The sequence below is a fragment of the Chiloscyllium plagiosum genome, chromosome 26 (genome assembly GCF_004010195.1).
Source record: "Chiloscyllium plagiosum isolate BGI_BamShark_2017 chromosome 26, ASM401019v2, whole genome shotgun sequence".
In the NCBI taxonomy this organism is placed as follows: domain Eukaryota; kingdom Metazoa; phylum Chordata; class Chondrichthyes; order Orectolobiformes; family Hemiscylliidae; genus Chiloscyllium; species Chiloscyllium plagiosum.
The window spans coordinates 784,663-804,795 of record NC_057735.1 but is presented as its reverse complement, the minus strand read 5'-3'; the positions used below and the strand labels follow the sequence as shown (position 1 = coordinate 804,795).

Sequence of the window (20,133 nt, the reverse complement as noted above, 5' to 3'; positions counted from 1 at the left end):
TATAACCCCCATTAAAACTGAAATAAACTCACAAAAATTTATAAACTCAATGTAAACTTGATATAAACCAATAAAAACCTAAAATATAACTCCACAAAATCCATAGAAACCCATAAAACCCTATACAAACCTCAAAGAATCCATAGCAATTCATATAAATCCATATAAACCCATAGAAACTCATATAAATACATAAAAATCCATGTGACCCTATATAAACCCATATGAACCCATAAAAAAACATAGAACACATGTTATACTTTGTGCAATACCTTCGGCCTCATTGAATGTGCTCAGCCATCTTAGTTGGAATGTTCTAAAGACATCTGTGAGCCATAGAAACCAACGTGAGAACAGCTGACCATGGTTCTATTGTCCATTCAAAAGTTAACAGATCAACTAATCCTGTTACGTCCATCTGTAAATGACTTTGACGGTCAACACATTCTATATCCAGAATTCCATTAAAGGAGTTGGTTGGTGTGAAGGGAGGGAGGAAGTGAAGTTGCTTGCTGCTGTTCCCACTCACTCTTTCGCGTGAGCCCAGAGCCAAGGAGATTCCAGGAAGTGTGGGTGGTTGTCATTGGCAATAGATGCCTGACAGGCTACTGCAGGCTACTGAGGGGCACTACTTGTAGATTATACCATGGTATCACTATTTCGCATGCTGTGGTGGTAGGTGCTAAGAAATAGCTCTGCCAATGAAGGGACTGAACTCAGACTGGCAACATTTCACACCACTCTCTTTTCCTATCAAGCTAACAGGCCCCCTACAATTTACAGCTGACACAGGCCCCCTACAAGTTACAGCTGACACAGCTTGAACTCTTTTCAGGGAGTTTCTATCAGTAACCAACAGACTGTGGGACACAGAACAAAACTGGAGATTGTAGTTTATACAGTATAAGGATATACTGGTCTTGGATAACCTGAAGCAGGGACTCACCAGAAAAATAAAATGGTTGTAAGGAGTGTCAGATTAGCATAATCCTACTAAATAGTAGAGTTGACTCAAAAGGTCAAACAGCTGACTCCTGTTCCTATCTCTTATGACCTGATGAATATTCAAATTAATTTATGAAGACAGGTTGCAAACTCCAGGTTTCATTCTCTTGAGTTTCGAAGATTCAGTGGTAATCTATTTGAGATAATTAAAGGATTCGATAGGATCGATAGAGGGAAACTGTTTGCTCTGTTGGCGGCGTTCATGATGGACCTCTATGGGAAGGGTCCAGGACAAGGTTTCAGAATCGTCAAATTCAAGCCAGACCATCAGGGAGCATTGCCAAGAATCACACAGAGGCCAGTGGAAACTTAGAAAGGGCTTCTGCCATGACAGATCTCGAAGCTGAGGTGCATAGATCCTTTTTGGGAAGGACCTGTGTACCAAGGCCACTCAAGTCGATCAAATCAAATGGATTCCATCACCGTGCCGTATTGAATTAGTTGAGCTTCCTGAAATGGCCTCCTCTTGCTCCTACATAATTAACATTCTGGCTGTCATCATTTACCATGTCAAAACCTACCAGTGGCCATCTATTTCCTGCTTCATCACACACTGGTAGATGTGGGTGACGGGAAGGGTCAGGATTTGGCTTAAGTGTGAGGCCTGCCATAGTTGAATAGTCTGCCAATGGCCAAGTGAATGATGCATCAGAAGGCTGCAGGCAATCAGAGAGCTACAACCCAGCAGGAGCCAAGCGCCTTCAAGAATGGTGAGAGAGAAAACAATGGAGATTTTTGAAAGAAGAATATTTTTCTCTGGAAGCTGAACGTGTTCCCAAATAAATAAAGTATTTCCTTAATATTTGCAGACATCACATGGCTGTCTACAAAGTTAAACATTTTTCTTGGGTGAAGGAACCTGAGGCACAGCAAGATGCCAAAAGCTTTCATCTAATTTCCCAGTTTACCAAGCAAGCCCCACCACTGACCAGCAGCACAGTTAAGCCACAGGAACCTGGGATAATGGGTCAAGAATATTTCACAGAGAAACTGATTCTGAAATGTCAGTGTCAGTGACAGCAGACAAAGGGTTAATGGAGTATTTTTCCATTTTGGAGGGCAAATGAGATTCAGGAATAGATCTGTCACAACCTGATTGAATGACAGAACTAACATGAAGTGTTGAATGGCCTCTTCTGGAGGTAATAATCACTCAGTAACCATGTGCTAACTTGTTTAACTTAAATGGTTTGAACGCTTGTAACCAAGGCAGGGGAATGAAATACAAGACAGTTACCAAAGCCCATACCAGTGAGGAGTGATTGGAGACTTTAAGAATCACAATAACAGATTGAAGCTGGGACTGCTCACATGCTGTGACACTAGAAAAAGGTGAAATAAGGAAGTTGCATCTATATAGAACCTTTCACATCCTCAATATTTCACAGTAATATGTTATTTTTGAAGTGGTGTCATTGCTGTCCTGCAGTCAAAATGTATTATGCATTTACTAAAACTCACAGGCTGACCGAATAATTGGCACTGGTGACTGAGGGTGAAGCATTAGCTAAAGCAGCAGGAACACGCTCATCACAAGCTGGTCTTGTGGTGCACTGGTAGTCTCCTCCCTGACTCTGGGCTAGAAGGCTAGAGTTCAAGTCCCACCTTGTTCTGGAGCTATAACTGCCTTTTTGGCCATGCATTGCTGCACGAGAACCAGGATGTGACTGGAGCACCCAAGAACACTGTCTGGATGAGTTGGTTTCCTGGGTTTGATGGATTTTCGGAATGTGTACAAGAAGTCTTAATACAGAACTTTACGATTTCATCCAATATTTTGGTGAGATCTATAAATCGAAGATAGCAAACAGTTTTCCTCCACTGTCCCGTTGTGTATGGGACTAAACAGATGGGTTTTTCACTAAAAACTGCAGAGTTAGAATTCAGTGTAATTCTGGTATTACTGAGTGACCGCACCTTGTGCAATCAAGACTTGACAGAAAGTTGTTTCTCATCACAAACAACTACACCAGATCTGCTTAGATTCCCTTCCATCCAGTACACAGTTCAGCCAAAGCTAGTTAATCTTATTATGCTTCATTGTAGGGTGAAAGGAGGGAAGGGGAAATCCCAAATTCCTGTCTCCAATCACCAGCCAGGGATCTCTGCCTGAAGTCCAAGTTCTTTGTTGATTTATTCTTTCATGGGCTGAGGATTGGCCAGCATTAGCTGCTTAGCCCCAAATTGAAAGATTTTCACAACTATTGCAAAGGAGCAAACCATGGTGTTGTGTGTGGGGTTCTGGAGTCACCATACTCACACTGTACTCCCACCATGGGGTGGCACAGTGGTTAGCACTGCTACGTCACAGTGCCAGGCACCCGGGTTTGATTCCAGCCTCAGACAACCTGGTTCTCGTGCAGCAATACATGATCTAAAGGGCAGTTTTAGCTCCAAGACAAGGTGGGACTTGAACTCTAGCCTTCTAGCCCAGAGTCAGGGAGACTACCAGTGCACCACAAGACCAGCTTTAAAAGCTGAGCAATTAGACCCTTTAGCATTGATGGGATGCCATTTGGCCATCATTAAGACTGGAAACAGTATCTTACACACTGGATGAATTAATCCATCCCAAAGAGTTCCCTCCAACAACCCTACTATTCTTGGACTAAAAGCCTATCTGATTTCTCTCCACAGATGCTGCCAGACCTGCTGTGCTTTTCCAACAATTTCTGCTTTTGTTTCTGATTTATAGCATCTGCAGCTTTTCAGTTTTTAAAAGCCTATTTGTGAAGCAGAATGTCAATCCCATTGTTGCGGGGTGGGGGGGGGGGTACATTCTCCCTGTGTTTGCATGGGTTTCCTCCCACAGTCCAAAGATATGCAAGCCAGGTAAATTGGCCAAGTTAAATTGCCCATAGTGTTAGGTGTATTAGAGGGAGGTATGTCTGGGTGGATTGGTCTCCAGAGGGTTGGTGTGAACTTGTTGGGCCAAAGGGCCTGTTTCCATACTGTAGGGAATCTAATCTAATACTCTAAGTGTTAACTCTCTTTCTTTCTCCACAGACAAGGTCAGACCTGCTGAGTTTCTCCAACACTTTCTGTTTTCATTTCATGGTCACCAATATTGAGATGTGCTTTGAATTCAGATCTATTAATTCAATTTAAATTCCATAGTTAAAAGCAAACTACTGCGGATGCTGGAATCTGAAATCAAAAGAGAAAATGCTGGAAAATCTCAACAGATCTGGCATCATCTGTAAGGAGAGAAAAGAGCTGACGTCTCGAGTCTAACTGACCTTTTGTCAAAGCTTTGACAAAGGGTCAGTTAGACTCGAAACATCAGCTCTATTTTCTCCTTACAGATGCTGCCAGACCTGCTGAGATTTTCCAGCATTTTCTCTTTTGGTTTTAAATTCCATAGTTGCCCGGGCAGAGGGATTTGCAACCATATTCACAGTGTATTCAGCCGATGGTGCTAATCTAGTGACAAGACCCCAACATCTCTCCCACAGTGAATGTCAGGTGAGGACACAATTAGATTTGGCTTTAATACAATGGCAGTCGATTTCCCAGCCTGCCCTCACTATCTGGCCACTCGGCAAAATTACTCTACAATGGCAACCATGGAAACAGCTTTATGAGTCAACACTTAAAAGTCAGATAGGCAAAGATGAAAATAGAACATTTTCAAATTGACAAACACTGTAAGGCTGAATTCTCAATGTCTCTTGTTTCACATGACTAACTCTGCTGTTTCCCTGTGGCCTCACAACATTCCCCACCTTAAAGAGGCCTCAAACTGATTCTACTGTTTGTGTCGGTTACCAGTGGTTGATCTTTCTATACATTATCTGGGAAATTCAGTCATCACTTCCTCAGGATGTGCTGTGCAGTTCAGTGAACAGCTCCTGTGGTTTGTAATGGGCTCAGGAGATAATATGGGGGCAGCCTGCAAACATAAAGCTGTGTTTGTGTTTTAAACATAGTTACCTCCCAGCCTCAGAATTCACAAACAAACAACTAGATCCATATTCAGAAGACAGCTGTTTATCATACACTGTTAGTGCCACTAAATGTCACATTTCATTGATCTCAAACAAGGGATATTGCAGCCAAACCTAACCCAGCTCCTCTCCAAACTTACACTTGCACACTTCCCAACAAGTATAACAGAGAGTCAAACAGCATAGGAACAGGCCCTTCTGCCCACTTTGTCTATGCTGACCAACATAAACTCATCCCATTTGCCTACACTTGGTGCTCATCGAGATATTTCTGAAATGTTGTGACTGGATCTGCTTCCATGTTCCATATTGCTATATTCCTCCAACTGAAAAAAAATCTCTCTTGGATCTCAGTGTCCACTGCAACCAGCTCATGGAAAGCCAGCATTCAGTCCAGCTCCTGTTCTGTCAGACTCTGTAGAGACTGATCACACTCAGTTATTCCAGGTTTGTACAATGTAGGCTCTCACACCAGGAGTGGACATTATTGTTTACACAAACCCTCAATATGATCTTATATGAGGAGACAGAGAGAGAGAAACCATTGGCAAGGTGGCATTCACTGCTCCTCTTTGGATTGTTGTCTGGAAATGTAGGGCACTATCATTAACGGGACAAAATTCTCCGCAATCAATTCCCAAAACCCCAATTTTATTTGTGTTCTGACATTCCTGAATCATCTAACTACAGGTTTTAAACATGTCCCTCTCTCTTAGACCCTGAGGTTGGGTTAGAATACTCGGCTATTCCTAAGAATTTAGACAAGAAGCACATCCCTATCTCCCCTCTTTCTCCAAACCCCTTCCTGATCCTTCCATTCTTCTCCAGATTACAGACAGTCCCACACAGGGCTCGGTGTAAATCAAATTCCTATATGAGGGATTGCATCTTCAAGCTGAATGTTTATGTACTTTGGATCCTTCACTTTGGTCAAACTGAATTCAGAAGCCAACTGGCACTGGGTCCTAAGGACACTTTGATGTTCTTCAAGTACACATCAGCAACTAAGAAATGGGAAGAGAAGGATTGGGTGGTACACACTGGGTTGGAAAGCTGGTCTTTTACCTCAGGGACTTGGGTTTGAATCCAGACCAGACCGTGGGATGAAAGCGGCCTCTCTTCATGAACTGCTCATAGCTCAATGTGAAAATAGCTGCATTTAACCTGTTTCTAATCATAGAGAAAAATTTGGTAATTTACTGCAAACTAGAAATTGATTTTAAACATGTTGCATTAAGAAACACATCTAAAGGGAGAGGAGTCTCAGAAAGTCATGTTTTGGAATTAAGAGGCATTGTTTAACCTCTGCATGTAACCCTGTATTGTCCCTGTCCTGGGAATGTATGACAGGGTCAGTACAGAGGGAGCTTTACTCTGTAACTAAACCCATGTATCTAAAGTTTGATGGGGACAGCGTAGAGAGAGCTTTAGTCTGTATCTAATCCTATGCTGTCCCTGTCTCTGGGAGTGTTAGATGGGGACAGTGTAGAGAGAGCTTTACTCTGTATCTAACCCCGTGCTGTCTCTGTCCCTGGGAGTGTTAGATAGGGACAGTGTATAGGAGTTTTAGTCTGTACCTAACCCCGTGCTGTCCCTGTCCTGGGAGTGTTAGATGGGGACAGTGTAGAGGGAGCTTTACTCTGTATCTAACCCCGTGCTGTCTCTGTCCCTGGGAGTGTTAGATAGGGACAGTGTATAGGAGGTTTAGTCTGTACCTAACCCCGTGCTGTCCTTGTCCCTGGGAGTGTTAGATGGGGACAGTGTAGAGAGAGCTCTACTCTGTATCTAACCCTGTGCTGTCCCTGTCCTGGGAGTGTTAGATGGGGACAGTGTATAGGGAATTTTAATCTCTATCTAACCCCATGCAGTCCCTGCCCTGGAAGTGTTTGATGTCATAATTTAAATGGAGCTTTGGATGATGGCAGATGATACAGATCAGTGTTTGCAAATCTGGAGAGGTGGTTGAGGTACTCAGGGGAACACATGAATGAGAAGCAGGAGTAGACCATTTGGCCCATTGAGTCTCCCCACCTTTCAACAAGAACATGGCTGACCTGATTGTGGAGTTTTGCTCTACTTTCCTGCTTACCCCATACTCTCCGATTGCCTTGATCATTGAGAATCCATTTACTTCTGTCCTTAAATAACTGATGATCCTGAGGTGAATGAGTTTGAAAGATTTCTCCTTCCCTCTATCTTAAAAGGGAGAGCCTTTATTTTTAACTTGTGCCCCGGTACCCATCCATCCCGCAAGGGAAAACATCCACTCAGCATCCACCCTGCCAGATTCTCTCAGGATCTTATATGGATCAATAAACCACCTCTCATCTTTCCAAACTCCAATGGATTCAAACCCAACTGGTGAAACTTTTCCTCATAAGATAACCCCAGCTATCCCAGGAATCATTCAGTAAATGTTGCCTTTCTACCACATTTGTATGAAGTGGTCCCAATGTGGTCTCACCAACGTTTTGTACAACAGAAGCATCACCTACCTAGTTTTATATTCCATTATCCTTGCAATAAATAACTGCATTCCATTTTCTCCTAATTACTTGCTGTACCTGCTGACTAACTTTATTCAAGGTGAGAGTAGAGAGATTTAAAAAGACATAAAAGACAAATTTTTTTACACAGAGGGTGGTTTACATGTGGAATGAATGTCCTGAGGAAGTGGTGGGTATGGGTACATTTCAAAGATGGTAGGATAGATACATAAATAGAAAAGGTTTGGAGGGATATAGTCCAGGAGAAGGCAGGTGGGGCTAGTTTAGTTTCGATTATGTTCAGCATGCACTGGTTGGGTCAAAGGGTCTGTTTCTGTGCTGTATAACCCTACGACACTATATACCAGGACCCTCAGATCCCTGTATAATTTAGAATTCTGCCAGAAGTCAGATGACACCAGGTTATAGTCCAATAGGTTTATTTGAAATCACAAGCTTTCAGAGCACTGCCCCTTCACTAGATAGAGTCACCTGATGAAGAAACAGTGCTCCGAAAGCTGGTGATTTCAAATAAATCTGTTGGACTATAGCCTGGTGTTGTCTGATGTCTGAACTTGTCCAGCCCAGTCCAATGCCGGCACCTCCACATCATGGTTAGAATTCTGCAAACTTCCTCCATTTAATAACCTGCTGCTTCTCTACTCTTCCTGCAAAAGTGGACACATTCTCACTTTCCTGTATTATACTCCATCTGCCAAGTTTATACCATCTCATTCAATCCATGTGTATCTTGCTATAGACCCATATGCCTTCTTTGAAACTTATTTTCCTATATATCTTCAGTCCATTCCTCCAAGTCATTGGTAGAATTTATAAAATGTCGTAGCCCCAGTACTGATCCCTGTAGTACACCACTCAATACACCCAGCCAATCAGAAAATGATCCATTGATACTTATTTTCTACTTCCTGTTAGCTAACTAATTCTCTATCTACATAATTATATTACCCTGGACACCATGAGCTCTTATTTTGGTTGTTTTTATTATTCTTTTTTTATTTGGAAAATCTATTAATTCCCATGCAATCATTCAAAGGGTATTTTATTAAAGTATATTTTGGAAAGCTAAGTTCAGCACATCAACAGGTTCCTCTTTAGCTACATTGCTTTAACTTCCTAAAAGCACTGCAAGAAATTAGTCAAATATGATTTTGCTTTCAATAAAGCTCTGTAGATTCTGCCTGATGGCATGGAGAGTTTCAAAGTACCCTATTGTATCCTCCTTCATGAAATAGTCCAGCTCTTTCCCTCAGATAGATGTTAGACTAACCAGTCTACAGCTTCCTAGTTTCCATCTCCCTCTTTTCCTGAAAAAGGAGTCACATTCATAATTTTCCAACTTGTTGGAGCTTTCCAGAATCTAGGGATTTTTCAAAAATTAAAACCAATGCATCCATCATCTCAGCAGCCACTTCCCCGAAGCCCTTCAGATGAAACCTGGCCAATTATTAGCTTTTAGTTCCTGAGTGCATTGATCTAGTCTTTTTGTCAGAAAGATTTTTTTATGGATGGACCTTTTCTGCTTTTTGAAGTAATTTTGGTTCCTGTTCCTTGGTTTTAAAAACTCGACTCCATCAGGAACATAGGAACAGGAGGAAGCCATTCAGCCCCTTAAGCTTGTTCCATCATTTAATGAGATCATGGCTGTTCTCTGGCCTAACTCCATAGATCTGCCTTTGGCCCATATGCCTTATTACCTTTATTCAACAAAACTTTAGCTACCTTAGATTTGAAATTAACAATTCACCCAGCATCTGCTGTTGTTTGTGGAAGAGATTTCCAAATCTCTCCCAGCCTTTGTGTGTCCAAGTGCTTCCTAACATCTCTCCTGAATGGCTGGCCCCTAAATCTCAGACTATGTCTCAAGGTCTAGAATTGCTAACAAATCAAAATAGTTTATCTATATCTTCCCTGTCTTTTCCTCATGAAGTATTTGAGCAAATCACTCTTTAACCCTCAAAATTCCAGAGAATTCAGCTATTAGCTGTTCAATGAAGTTCTCTTACCTCCTGTCTTTAACAGTCCAACTCAGTTATTCTCTCTTCCACTTCTTCCATTGAGCAGAAGATACAAAATTTTGAAAACACATACCAACAGATTCAAGAACAGCTTCTTCCCTGCTGTTATCAGACTTATGGACAGACCTCTCATACATTAGAGGTGTGGATCGTTGGGCCGATGGACCTGTTTCCACACTGTTGGGAATCTAATCAAATCTTTCTTTGCACCTTCTCTGTCACTGTAACACTATATTCTGCATTCCATTCTATTACCCTGATGTACTTAAGTAAGGAATGATTTGTCTGGATAACACACAAAACAATACTTTTCACTGTATCTTGGTACAAGTACTTCACACAGAGGGTGGTGGGCATTTGGAACGCATTGCCAGCAGAGGTGGTAGAGGCAGGCAAGGTAGATTCATTTAAGATGTGTCTGGATAAATAGGTGGGGAGTAGAGGGATGCAGATGCTCAGGAACTGACCGACAGGTTTAGAGAGTACATTTGGATCAGCTCAGGCTTGGAGGGCTGAAGGGCCTGCTCCTGGACTGTAAATTTTCTTTGTTCTTTGTTCTTATGTGACAATAATAAATCAAATCAAATCAAATCATTCTTCCCAGCTTCTGATATTTAACACATATTCACAAACAGATTCTAATTTGCTGTCCTATCCCCTTCTGCAGAGCCAGCTCCCTCTTCTTTACATCCTCGATCAATCCTTTCAAATCTTACTTTACATTGCTTCAAAATACTCTCCTCACACAGGGATTGAAATGGCTCAGTGGTTCCAGCTGGGTTATTTTGTCTTAGTTTGCTCCAATGATAATATGTTTGACCTAGTGTCATCTCTCACTACCACCTTCCAGCCCTGAATTGTCCATACTTCAGAAACAGATACCTGCCTTTGGGATTCGAGAGAGTTTAAACCAAACTACAGGCCAATGTCAACTCACACGTTTCACTACGTCAAATGATAATCCATCTGATCTGACAATCTGTTATTCATTTATTGCATAGTTAAAGTTTTCCTCAAAGTAAGATATTTGGAATATAATCACGCACAAATTTGCTTTCTTTAATCTGATCCTTATTGTATTTCAGAGATTGACTGAGACACAGCAAATTCTGGAGAAATGCAGGTGAGCGTTACACACGGAGAACACTCCAGGAGTAGCACACCAAATGGTACACGGCACACATGAGAACATGCATGGGAATTACACGCTAAAACACTCCAGGTACCATTCACTTGTATCACCCAGTTGTGCTCAATGGCCCACACTGGCTCCCACCCCAGCAATGTCTTTTTTAAATGAATCTTACATTCGTTTTCTTGCTTTCAAATCCCTCCATGACCCCAATCCATCTCTGTAAACTCCACAAATCCCACAGCCCTCTGAGATCTCACCATTCTCACCACTGACACGCCCTATTCTCAACAGTCCAGGTTTGGAAACCAGCAGCTGAGTGGAGCATAAGCTGAGGAATTCCTGCTCCCAAACGCTCCAGCTCTCTTTCTCATCCTTTAAGCAACTGCTTAAATCAGGTGTCCAGAGTTTCGGTCATCTGAACCAACATCTCCTTATCTGATTTAGCATTGAATTGTATTGTGTCATAGAGTCACACAACATGGAAACCAGTCAAACGGGTCCATGCTGACCATGTTCCCAAACTAACCTAGTCCCAGCTGCCTGCGTTTGTCTCACATCCCTCCAAACCTTTCTTATTCATGAACTTAACCAAATGTCTTTTAAAGATTGTAACTGTACCTGCATCCATCACTTCCTCTGTCAGTTCATTCCACAAACGAACCACTCTGTGTAAAAATGTTGCCCCTGATCTCCTTTTTAAAAATTTTTCCTCTCAGCTTAAAAAATATGCCCCCTCATTTTGAACTCCCCATCCTAGGGAAAAGACCCTTACTATTCACCTTATCTATGCCCCTCATGATTTTATAAACATCTATAAAGTCACCCCTCGACCTCCTACGCGCCAGTGAAACAAATCCCAGCCTAGCAAGCCTCTCCTTGTAACTCAAACACTCTATTCCCAGCAACATCCTGGTAAATCTTTTCTGATCCCTCTCCAATTTAATATTATCCTTCTTATAGCAGGGTGACCAGAACTGGATACAATATTCTACAAGAGGCCTCACCAATGTTTTGTGCAACCGCAACATGACGTCCCAACTCCTATACTCAAAGGACTGAGCAATGAAAGCAAGCATGCTAAACACCTCCTTAACCACTCATAACTGCCTGTGACAAATTTCAAAGAATTATGTACCTGAATCCCGAGATTTCTCTGTTCGACAACATTTGGGCCCTATCAAAAATTGTGCAAGTCCTGCCTTGTTTGTTTTACTAAAATGCAATACCTCGCATTTATCCGAATTAAACATTATCTGTTCACTCTTTGGCCCAACTGATCAAGATCTCTTTGTAGTCTTGGTAACCTTCTTCACTGTCAATTTTGGTGCCATCCACAAACTTACGAACCATGCCTCCTAAATTCTCGAGATTGTTTATATAAATGACAAACAGAAATGGACCCAATACTGATCCCTGTGGACACCGCTGGTCACAGGCCACCAGTCCGAAAAACAATGATCTACCACCACCTTCTGCCTCCTACCATCAAGCCAATTTTGCATCCAATTGGTAAGCTCTCCCTGAATCTTGTTTGATGGTACTGCTCTGTAGCCTCCTGTAATGTCCTGCCATGTTCATGGTGTTCTGTGAATGCATATTAGACTCTGAATACAGGTTATGATATGTTCCAGGGACAATTGATTTACGTTGAAATCAAACTCAATGGAACCATGCTGATTGCTGGTCATTCCTTTTGCACACAACTAGTGAGCAGGCTTCTCAACTACGGAAGGCACCATAGCTGAGTCATTACCTATTCAATGCCTTCAAAAGGATACGCTCAAGTTATAATAAGTGAGTACCGGTCAGAAGTGGCTGATCATCACTGTCGCTGGCACCGTGTGCACAGTGATCGGTGAAGGATTCTGAGATGGTGCTGAGGACATCCGCCACTGGTTTAAAGTACTCACTCTGAGTTGAGTTCATTGTGACAGTGAAACACAACACTGACTTCACAGAAGGACACCAGAGCTGAGCCAGACATTCAATAGCAGCAAAATAAATAAAAAGCTTTCAAGTCCTGGAACTTACAGAAGAGCCATTCAGCAGACCATCTCTCTTCAAAAACACATCAGACAATGTAAATAGCACTAGCTGCCTTGGAGTTATTTCCACAGTGACAGCTCTGGATGCTAGGCAACCCTTGGCACTCTGCTTGACCTTTCCCTCACTGTGACCCTTGTTAAACCGTAGCTGAAGACAATTATTTCTTGGCATTTGTTTTCCTTTGGTTAGGGGGCCACAGAGTTGGACACAGACTCTGTCAGAGCTGTCTGCTCCAGCCTTTTACAACAATTGCTGCTTGTAAAAGGAGAGGGGGGGGGAGTGTGTGCTTGGGGGGAATCGGTGTTTGGTTTGAACACAGGCCTAATCTCCGATTAGACGACACCAGTCTCTTGCTGTTGTTGGAAGCTTGTTCAGAGAGGCAGCTGCAGGGAAGACGACATTGCTGAAAAAATAGGCCTGAAGGATTTCCTCAGCTCCTCATCCCCCTGAAAAGGAGAGTGGAATATGAAAGACATTTGAATTGCTACACACAGAAGGCTGTCAGCTGTGGGTCAATGGGTTACATTCTCACTTCCGAGACACTGAAGCTTGTGGGTGAAGACTTAAGGGCCTAACCTAAGAAGAATCCCAAGACTGAGAGAGTTCTGCACTATCAGAGGTGCTGACTTTAAACCAAGAAACCAAGGCCCTGTCTCCCTTTTCCACGTTGATGCTCCCTGAACTGCTAAGTGTATCAAATGTTTTCAGTTTTTATTTCAGATTTTCAATCTCCACAGTATTTTGTTTTGGATTTTCTTTTGGAGGTTTGTTGAAGGATATTAGCCAGAACAACATGGGAGAAATTGCTGAGATTTTTCAAATAACCCATGAATCCTTTGACACTAAAGGAGAAGGCAGACAGAACCTCACCTGAAGGTGTTCATCAAAATGCAGCACCTCCAACAATTCTCCTCTGACTCCAGCTGATGGTGACTAGACTCCTCCTGGTCCCACCCAACCCCAGTGCCTGTTAAAATCAGCACGTTACTTTTAATGGACTCTCCTTCCTTCCCATCACAAAATGTCAGTCAGTTGAAGGTAAACTCTCAAACAGATTCCAATAACTGTACATACACAAGATTGCAAAGTGTTTCTGTCTCAATTTGTTGTTTAGTAATATTCTTAACTCTGATTTGCTGTGCTAGGCCACAGTCCAAGACTGGAATATATCACCTGGTGAAACACCATGAGATAACATTGAGAGAGACCCTGTGATGTCAACCAGACAAGGTGATAAGCTGAAATCCCATTTGTTCACTCAGACCATTGTTTAAGATCCTGAGGTATGATTAGAAGAATGGTTCTTCCGCTGTGTTACTCCTTCCTCCAATTGCTTAATCAATGCCACCATAAGAAGATTAACCAATCATTTATCACCCACCGATATGGAGGATCATGCTATGAGCAAAATTATCTTATTGCATTTCCTACATCATAATAGCCCTGTATGTCAAGGCAGGTGATTGTATTTGAAATGATTTGGGATCACTGCAAGAAGCTTGTGAGAAGACTTTGTGTATGGTTTACATTTCAATTCATATTGATGTAAACTCATGGTTCTAGTCGTGTGAGGATATTCCTGAGCAGCACTATAAAGGGGCCATTAATTAATTGCAAAAAAACACACTTTCTCTCAGACATTCTGTCCTTCTCTGATTTCTCTCCTCTCCAGATTCTGCCAACAGTCCCCAGACACCTCATTTATCACAGTCAGTTAAACTCATGTGTACAACTGGTTGAAGACTGATAACTATCGCGGAGGGAGGAGGGGTAAGGTTGTGGGGGTGGCTGACTGAAGAGGAGGGGAGAGGCCGACATGTCACATTCCTCAGGAGGTCACTGCCACTACCCTTCTCCTCACAGCAATAAACTTTTGCAGCATCATGGCTTCGTTCATCTGTTCTTGGCTAAACAGCCCACACCCTCTGTCCCCCTCTCCTATTTTTAAAAATACAAAGTTGACTGAGATTTATAAAGATTTGCAGAAGCTAAGCAAAGATTGTTGGAGGGGGAATAAAAGGAAGAATGCTTTGTTTTCTGACACCTAGTCTGTAAAGAAAATATTGAATAGTGTTCAGGGATTTGCGAGTAACCCCAGGCAGAATGTTAAGAATCTCTGCAAGACATGATTCACTTCAAAGCAGAATGCAGCCATTCTAGGACTTGGCTCAGCTGGGGTGCATTACAATACTGAATGTCTTCTCATGTAAAAGTTTATTTTATTATTTTTGATCATTTTGTTAGGTTTTTGCTGCTTTTTTTCTCCTCTTTTGAACTTTCCAAGTTCTGCAGCCCATGGGGTAGAATTTGATAAATGTATTAAATTCTTAGTGTTAAATTCTCAGCGTTGGATGTTTTTCTGAGGGAGGGTGGGTGATGTTCTTGCTGATTGTGATACTGAATGATTCATTACCATGTAACCCCATGTTGTAGCTGCCACAGAGAGAGTCACACAGCGACCTCAGTCAGATTCAAATCTCACTCCATCCTTGAGCATCAGCTACCATTCCACTCTGGGGCAGAGTTGTCTCCAGTTCAATGAGTTTTTAAACTGAACTGCTTGTTAGACGAGGTTAAAGATCCCATGGTTCTCTTTGAAGGGGAATTCTCTCCAGTGTCCTAGCCAATATTTATCTCTCAACCAACCTCACTAAAAAAGATTATACAGTCATGAAACTCATTTGTTACTGGTGGGACAATGCTGCCTGCAAATTGGCTTCATTTCAAAACTAATTCATTAACTGTGAAGCACATTAGGATAGTCTGAGGACAAGACAGCCTTTTTTTATCCTGGCAAGTTCTTTCTTGTTGGACTGCACAGAGTGAACTGCTGTTGGCTCTGATTTTCCATTATGGGACCCTGTGCCAGGAATAGATTAATCAAGACCCTGACTGTACTCGCCTGGACATCAGATGAGGACAGACTTGGAATTCAGTTTGAAGTTTTCCAATGTCAGATGGCCTAGTCACCTTTAAGAAGGCAAAATTATTCTTTATGTTCTTTCTCTCCATCACCAGCACCGATTACCTCCATGACCATAACATATCCCAACTCAGCCATTGCCCAACCCACTTCCATCCAAGCACTTTATCACCACTGGATTCGATATTTCAAGGCTCTCCTGGCCAGACTACATTGTTTGTAAAATTAAGCCCATCCAAAAGTCCAAATGTTGCATCTGAACTTGCACCAGCTTTCGTTTAACAACCTGTTCAGCCTTTTCTGACTGACATTCCATCCCAACTCCACAAAACTCGACCTTTCTCCCTAATTCTGTCATCCTCTTCATTGCAATGGCCCCTTTGCCCTATCTCTAACTCCCTGTTACTTTTCATCTTAAGTGTTGTAGAGACCCTTCTCCTGTGCTTCACCTAAGCCACCTGATATCACTAACACTCCCTTCATTAACTAATGTCATTGTCTCTTCAGATCCTTGGCCTTAAGCTTTGGAAGTCCCCTCTCAGTCACTTTATTACAATACTAATTAGATGTACCTCTAAGATGGAGATTTTTCTCTCTCCCTCCCTATTTGCTCCATCATTCGGTGTCCATTATTTCCCCATCATCCTCTGTGGAAAACACCTGGGATACTTCTAATTGCGAACATCAGGAGCTAGCTGTTGTTTGAGTCTAACTCTGTCCCACAGCCACTATGAAATTAGGAGACTGGCTGCAGTGGGGGAGGCAGACACTGTTAATGTCCCTGACAACTGGAAATACCTTTAGTTAAAACATAATGGCAGGACAACAATGGGCTGCTCCAGAGGCAGGAGTAAGCAAAAATACACAAGAAAAATCAAATCTGACAGCAGCCTCTTCAAAGGATGAACTGCTGGTAGGTGCTTTTGTTGTGAGTCTCAATCAGTTCTTGGATTTCTCTGTGCACTGCCCTCAGTTGTAGTATAAAGCCAGATATCTAAGCACACAAGACATCCTAACAAGCTGGTTAATATAAACTGTGTTTGACAGAGGCTGTTTAATAATGTACATGTACACACACAGAATGTTTATCTGACCTGACTGTAGATCCAACTACACTCGCTGTCTCTTCACTACTTGGGATATTTGATGTCTTACATAATTCTGAATCATCCATCAAAAGGTCACCTGTCATACTTCTCAATGGAATCAAATGATTTGTTATTTGCTTATTTTAAAAGAAAAAAAATACTCCACATTCCTTTAATAGTTCCATTTAAAATAAAGAACTGCCCAAAATGGATCAGAGTTATACTGCCCAGGAGGCCCACTGGTGTATGGTGAGTTAGATGTAGCAGCTGCTGGCTCTCACTTAGGGAACACATTTCAGTTCCTGGTCCAGTTTGTGTCCTGGTAGGAGACGTGGCAAATTGTTGCAACTTTCCCATCACCAGTGCCCACACAGGCTCAGTTTAGGGGCATCTGCTTGGTGATCAGCGGTGGGAATCCTACTGATCCCAGAGGCAGATTTGGTGCTGCTGAACTGAGATCCCTGCTCAGGCAAAAGGATCTGAGGCACTGAGATGATCTTGGCTCCCTTGTAGTTGGTCAGGCCACTCACCCTCCCAGAGGTTAATGTATGATCAATTTCCCAAGGCAGATTTGGCTATGGGCCAAATGCTGGAAGGTGGGATGAGAATAGGGGAGTGCTTGTTTTTGACTGGTGCCAGTTTTAATGGGTTGAAAGGCTGTTTTCCCTGGAGAATTGGAGGCTGAGGTTGACCTTATAGAGGTTTATAAAATCAAGAGGCATGGATAGGACAAATAGACAAGGTCTTTTCCCTGGGGTAGGGGAGTGCAGAACTAGAGGGCATAGGTTTACGGTGAGAGGGGAAAGATACAAAAGGTACCTAAGAGGCAACTTTTTCATGAAGAGGGTGGTGCATGTATGGAATGAGCTGCCAGAGGAAGTTGGTGGAGGCTGGTATAAATATAATATTTAAAAGGCATCTGGATGGGTATATGAATAGGAAGGGTTTAGAGGGATATGGGCCAAGTGCTGGCAAATGGGAGTAGATTCGGTTAGGATAGGTGGTCATCAAGGACTAGTTGGACCATGCTGTACATTTCTATGACTCGATAAACGTGAGGAAGGGAGAGCCAGAGAACAAGGAACAATAATAATGTATGCTTCTCTCTTTTTTTTCCAATTATTGCACTGGAATATATAAAAACAATGTCTCCAAGAATTACTTGATTATGTTAGAATTTAGTTCTGCTGTCTTATGTGATTTTATGATGTTACCCTCAATTACACAAACACCCTATAAATTAGAGTCTGTACATCTGGCTAAGTATGAAGACTCAACCAACAGACTACTTAAGAAATGTTAAGAAAAGGAAAAAGCTGTTAGGTTGAAGTGTCTGTTCCTTTAATAAATCAATCACTTATTTTAAAGAAGTGCAGGGCACTTCCCCAGTGTCCTGACCAATAGTTTCCCTTCAACCAACACCACAAAAACAGGTCATCTGCTCATTTACATGTGGGAGCTTGCTGTGCACATTATAACAACTACTGCACTTTGGGAGCATTTCATTCGCTCTGAGTACTTTGAGATATCCAATGGTCATGAAAAGCACAATATAAATACTCTCAAATACAAGCAAACTACCGTGGATGCTGGAAATCTGAAACTAAAACAGAAAGTTTTGGAGAAACTCAGCAGATCTAACAACATTTGTGGAGAGACAAACACAGTGAATATTTTGAGTCCAGTGTGGCTCTGCTTCAGAGTTGAGTCATATTGGATTCAAAACATTGAATTTCTCTCCCCACAGGTGCTGCTCAGATCTGCTGAGTTTTTCCAGCATTTCTTGTGTTCGTTCTATATAACTGCATGTCATTCTTTACAAAACCCATAGCAGGTTCTGGGAGAGCTGACCTGCGCTTCCTTGAATACTGTCAGCTCCATCGCAGTTTCCCATAGCGTGAAACCCTCGAAATTGTCAGGTACCTCCTCTTGTTCCAGCCACAAGTAGTCTGCTGTTTATTTCCACATTTTCTATCATCACTCCTTGTGGTTCATTCTGTTCAGAGTTCAACTGCAGTGCCTGAGGCTTCCCCTTTCAATAGACATCTATTCAATAAGTGACTGTACTAAATCTGTTAACCAAATTATCACATTAACCGAAACAAACCAACAGTGAAATCTAAAGGAGGAAATTAAAATGAGAACTGACTTAATTGTTCATCCAATAATAAGCACCAGATTTGCTCCTCTGTCAGACTGTCTAAGCCACACAGTTTGGTCGTACCCACTCAGTAACCCAGAGAAATGTGTTACTGACTTTGAGCCCAAATGTTATACCTCGGCAGTCTCTTAGATTTACTTAGATTACTTACAGTGTGGAAACAGGCCCTTCGGCCCAACCAGTCCATACCGACCTTCCGAAGAGTAACCCGCCCAGAACCATTTCCCTCTGACTAATGCACCTAACACTATGGGCAATTTAGCATGGCCAATTCACCTGACTGGCACATCTTTGGACTGTGGGAGGAAACTGGAGCACCCGGAGGAAACCCACGCAGACACGGGGAGAATGTGCAAACTCCACACAGACAGTCACCCGAATGATACATAAAGAAAATAAATCCACATGGAAGTGGCACACTGGCAAATTGAGGATGTGGCACATGGGGTAACAGTCGCTGAAAACCAGGAAAGGCTACAATTGGGACAATAGGGACAGGCATGACAACACTGATAAGACAGAAAGACAGGCACTTCCACCAACTTGCAGTACTCTAAAGTTCTTTAGAGTATTATGCTCTAAAGTCGCATAATAAACTCAGCAGTCAATTTGTGCACAGGAAGCTTCCTCACATAGCACCAGATTTAATGATGTTGGTTAAAGCATACAATATAGTGAAGATTAGTGGGAAGCCAGAGGATTAGGAAGCATTTAAAAATCAGCAGAGGATAACTAAAAAGGGTTGAAGGTGGGAGAAGCTGAAATATGAGAGTAAGCTAGTTAGTAATATAAAAGGAGTTTGCAAGAGATTTTTTTTGATATCTAAAAGGCAAGACTGTCACACACCTCCTTCTGGAATGTGCCTACGCAGAAGAAGTCTGGAGAGGAATGCAGTGGTGTTTGTCGAGGTTCGTCCCGAGCAGTGCCGTGACACGGGACTCCGTGGTCTACGGCCTGTTCCCCGGGACGCACACCGAGACGAACATCAACTGTGCCTGGAGGATCATCAACTCGGTTTGGGCTCTGCTGACGGCTCAGCTAAAAATGTAATCGTACCGACCTGTAAATAGGAACGATTACTCTGTTTTCGGTATGCAAACAAATGGAATGTTTACATATGTATGGCATGTCCAGTTGTACAGATCATCAAAGTATTTTATGAATAAAGTATATTTTTGAAATAAAAAAAAATCTAAAAGGCAAGAGTGGACACTGGAGCACTGGAAAATGAGTCTGGAGAAATAGTCATGGGGAACAAAGACATGACAGAGGAACTGAGTAGGTACTTTGGTTCAGTTTTAAC

The 20,133-nt window shown here is 42.2% G+C and overlaps 1 protein-coding gene and 1 long non-coding RNA gene across 4 annotated transcripts in view; one reads left to right on the top strand and one right to left on the bottom strand.

Annotated features, from left to right (window-relative positions):
* Nucleotides 1-10,600, top strand: part of LOC122563013 — a 26,972-nt gene extending 16,372 nt beyond the window's left edge. Inside the window, exon 3 of the long non-coding RNA XR_006315469.1 lies at nt 10,563-10,600. This is a non-coding gene — a long non-coding RNA (uncharacterized LOC122563013). The remainder of the gene's footprint in view (nt 1-10,562) is intronic.
* The window catches only part of foxp4 (forkhead box P4), a 296,712-nt gene that overhangs the window by 247,531 nt on the left and 29,048 nt on the right, over nt 1-20,133 (bottom strand). The window lies entirely within an intron of this gene.